This window comes from Heterodontus francisci, unplaced genomic scaffold (genome assembly GCF_036365525.1).
Source record: "Heterodontus francisci isolate sHetFra1 unplaced genomic scaffold, sHetFra1.hap1 HAP1_SCAFFOLD_1530, whole genome shotgun sequence".
Classification (NCBI taxonomy): domain Eukaryota; kingdom Metazoa; phylum Chordata; class Chondrichthyes; order Heterodontiformes; family Heterodontidae; genus Heterodontus; species Heterodontus francisci.
Window position 1 is genome coordinate 65,001 of NW_027140906.1, and position 3,946 is coordinate 68,946.

Consider the following 3,946-nt stretch of genomic DNA (forward strand, 5'->3'; position numbering starts at 1 on the left):
GAGAGCGACGGAGAGAGAGAGATAGAGACAGTCGTGGAGAGTAAAAGAAAGACGGAGAGAGAGAGGAACAGAGAAAGAGAGACAGACATGGAGAGAGAGAGAGGCAGAGAGAGAGAGACAGAGATAGAGAGAGAGATCGGGCAGTCTGTTCCCTATCAGAGGGGGGATTAACCCTCTCACCCACCTCTCCCCCATTTACACTCAGACACCGGGCAGTCTGTTCCCTATCGGAGAGGGGGGATTAACCCTCTCACCCACCTCTCCCCCATTTACACTCAGACACCGGGCAGTCTGTTCCCTATCAGAGGGGGGATTAACCCTCTCACCCACCTCTTCCCAATTTACACTCAGACACCGGGCAGTCTGTTCCCTATCGGAGTGGGGGGGGGGGGATTAACCCTCTCACCCACCTCTCCCCATTTACACTCAGACACCGGGCAGTCTGTTCCCTATCGGAGTGGGGGGGGGGGGGATTAACCCTCTCACCCACCTCTCCCCCATTTACACTCAGACACCGGGCAGTCTGTTCCCTATCGGAGTGGGGGGGGGGGATTAACCCTCTCACCCACCTCTCCCCCATTTACACTCAGACACCAGGCAGTCTGTTCCCTATCGGAGGGGGGGGATTAACCCTCTCACCCACCTCTCCCCCATTTACACTCAGACACCAGGCAGTCTGTTCCCTATCGGAGGGGGGGGATTAACCCGCTCACCCACCTCTCCCCCATTTACACTCAGACACCGGGCAGTCTGTTCCCTATCGGAGTGGGGGGGGGGATTAACCCTCTCACCCACCTCTCCCCATTTACACTCAGACACCGGGCAGTCTGTTCCCTATCGGAGAGGGGGGGATTAACCCTCTCACCCACCTCTCCCCCATTTACACTCAGACACCGGGCAGTCTGTTCCCTATCGGAGGGAGGATTAACCCTCTCACCCACCTCTCCCCCATTTACACTCAGACACCAGGCAGTCTGTTCCCTATCAGAGAGGGGGGGATTAACCCTCTCACCCACCTCTCCCCCATTTACACTCAGACACCGGGCAGTCTGTTCCCTATCGGAGTGGGGGGGGGGGGGATTAACCCTCTCACCCACCTCTCCCCCATTTACACTCAGACACCAGGCAGTCTGTTCCCTATCGGAGGGGGGGGATTAACCCTCTCACCCACCTCTCCCCCATTTACACTCAGACACCAGGCAGTCTGTTCCCTATCGGAGGGGGGGGATTAACCCTCTCACCCACCTCTCCCCCATTTACACTCAGACACCGGGCAATCTGTTCCCTATCGGAGGGGGGATTAACCCTCTCACCCACCTCTCCCCCATTTACACTCAGATACCGGGCAGTCTGTTCCCTATCGGAGGGGGGATTAACCCTCTCACCCACCTCTCCCCCATTTACACTCAGACACCAGGCAGTCTGTTCCCTATCGGAGGGGGGGGATTAACCCTCTCCCCCACCTCTCCCCCATTTACACTCAGACACCGGGCAGTCTGTTCCCTATCGGAGAGGGGGGATTAACCCTCTCACCCACCTCTCCCCCATTTACACTCAGACACTGGGCAGTCTGTTCCCTATCGGAGAGGGGGGGATTAACCCTCTCACCCACCTCTCCCCCATTTACACTCAGACACCGGGCAGTCTGTTCCCTATCGGAGGGGGGATTAACCCTCTCACCCACCTCTCCCCATTTACACTCAGACACCGGGCAGTCTGTTCCCTATCGGAGGGGGATTAACCCTCTCACCCACCTCTCCCCATTTACACTCAGACACCGGGCAGTCTGTTCCCTATCGGAGGGGGGATTAACCCTCTCACCCACCTCTCCCAATTTACACTCAGACACCGGGCAATCTGTTCCCTATCGGAGGGAGGATTAACCCTCTCACCCACCAATGAGATTGGAACGAGGCGTACGAGACTCTGAGAGGTTCGGATAAGATAGACCAGGAAAAACAGTTCCCATTCGCTGATGTTACAAGGCCCAGGGAGACACAGATTACAGGTTCTAGGGAAGAGAGACAGTGGCGGAGGAAGTGAGGGGGAAATGATTCGACGCAGCGAGGGGTAGTGACCGGGAACCCGCTGCCTACGAGTGCGGCGGAAGCCGAGACGGTGAACCATTTCAAAAGGAAACTGGACGGGCAATTGCAGGACACAAACTCGTGGGGTTACGGGGGATCGAGCGGGGCGGAGTGGGTGGGGTCTGGGAAATGGGACTGAGTGGAATAATCCACAGAGAGCCAGAACGGACCAGATGGGCTGCCGCCGTGACTGTGTGACAGAAAGTCTTGCCACAGGTGATGAAGGTCAGAAAGAATGCAAGAAGGAAGGATAGAGAGAAGCAATGTAACACCTAGATGAAACATGGGTTAGACCACACTTGGAGCACTGTGCACAGTTCCACTCTCCATATCCCTCAGTTAGACCACACTTGGAGCACTGTGCACAGTTCCACTCTCCATATCCCTGGGTTAGACCACACTTGGAGCACTGTGCACAGTTCCACTCTCCATATCCCTGGGTTAGACCACACTTGGAGCACTGTGCACAGTTCCACTCTCCATAGCCCTCGGTTAGACCACACTTGGAGCACTGTGCACAGTTCCACTCTCCATATCCCTCGGTTGGACCACACTTGGAGCACTGTGCACAGTTCCACTCTCCATATCCCTGGGTTAGACCACACTTGGAGCACTGTGCACAGTTCCACTCTCCATATCCCTGGGTTAGACCACACTTGGAGCACTGTGTACCGGCTCCGCCAAGCTGGCCATTGGCAAGGTTTGCCATGTGCGGTCGGTGTCGTGGAGGGCCCAGGTACAAAGCGGGGTCGGGATGTTGGGGTTGTCGGGGCAAGGAAGCTTTGCTGGCCCAAATGAACCATTTCCCGTTGACCAATGGCACTTGCCATTGGCGGCCATGTTTGTGAGGGGCGCATGTTTCCAAGGTCAGGGGCAATGTTATGCCGGCCATTTTTCTGAGGGGCAGGGACATGTCCGAGCGCGCAGGCGCGGCCGCCACCTTTGTCGGGGACAGGCTCCGCCCGCTTCCCCCCCCCCCCACCCCCACGACGTGCGTGGGGCGGGGCGGGGCGGGTGCGCGGCGGGTTTAAATGCGCTTGCGCCTCCGCCATGTTTGTTAGGGGCGCTCGCTCCGCACTCAGTTGCCGGACAAACGCCAACATGCCCCGCAGTGCAGCGGCGCCATCTTGTCACCCCGCCCGCCCCCGATGTTATCTTTTTTTCCTCTCATTGTTTTAACGAAGTGGGGGGGAAAGGAAAAAAAAAACTCTTCACAACGCCAGATATTCCTCCAACGCCGGCGTTCCGGGTGCTCCTTTTCCGTAATGCCTCACAGACACTTAGCGGACCGTTAGAAGCGGATTTGACCTTCGAACCCTCCCCTTCTGGTTTCCATCCGTCCGCCATCTTTCAGACTGGCCGGTTTCCGGCAGTCGCCGACGCCAGGGTGGAGCTGGGGATTGTGGGGCCGGTGGGCGGGTCTGTCCGTCCTCTTGGTGGGCGGAACTGGAGGACCAGTGAACGGACCTGGAGGACCGGTAGGCGGAGCTAACGGAAGGGCGGGGCTGGAGGACCTTTGAACTGGGCTGGAGGACCGGTGGGCGGTGCAGGTGCAGTGAGGGGCGGGGCTGGAGGACCGGTGGGCGGGGCTGGAGGACCGGAGAACGGGCCTGGAGGATCGGTGTGGGGGGAAAAATGGGAGACCGGTGGGCGGGACTGGAGGACCGGTGGGCGGGACTGGAGGACCGGTGGGCGGTGCTGGAGGACCGGTGGGCGGGCCTGGAGGATCGGTGTGGGGGGAAATGGGAGACCGGTGGGCGGGACTGGAGGACCGGTGGGCGGAGATGGAGGACCATTGGACAGGTGTGAACGACCGGTGGGCGTGGCTGGAGGACCATTTTAAGCGCCTGGAGGAGCGA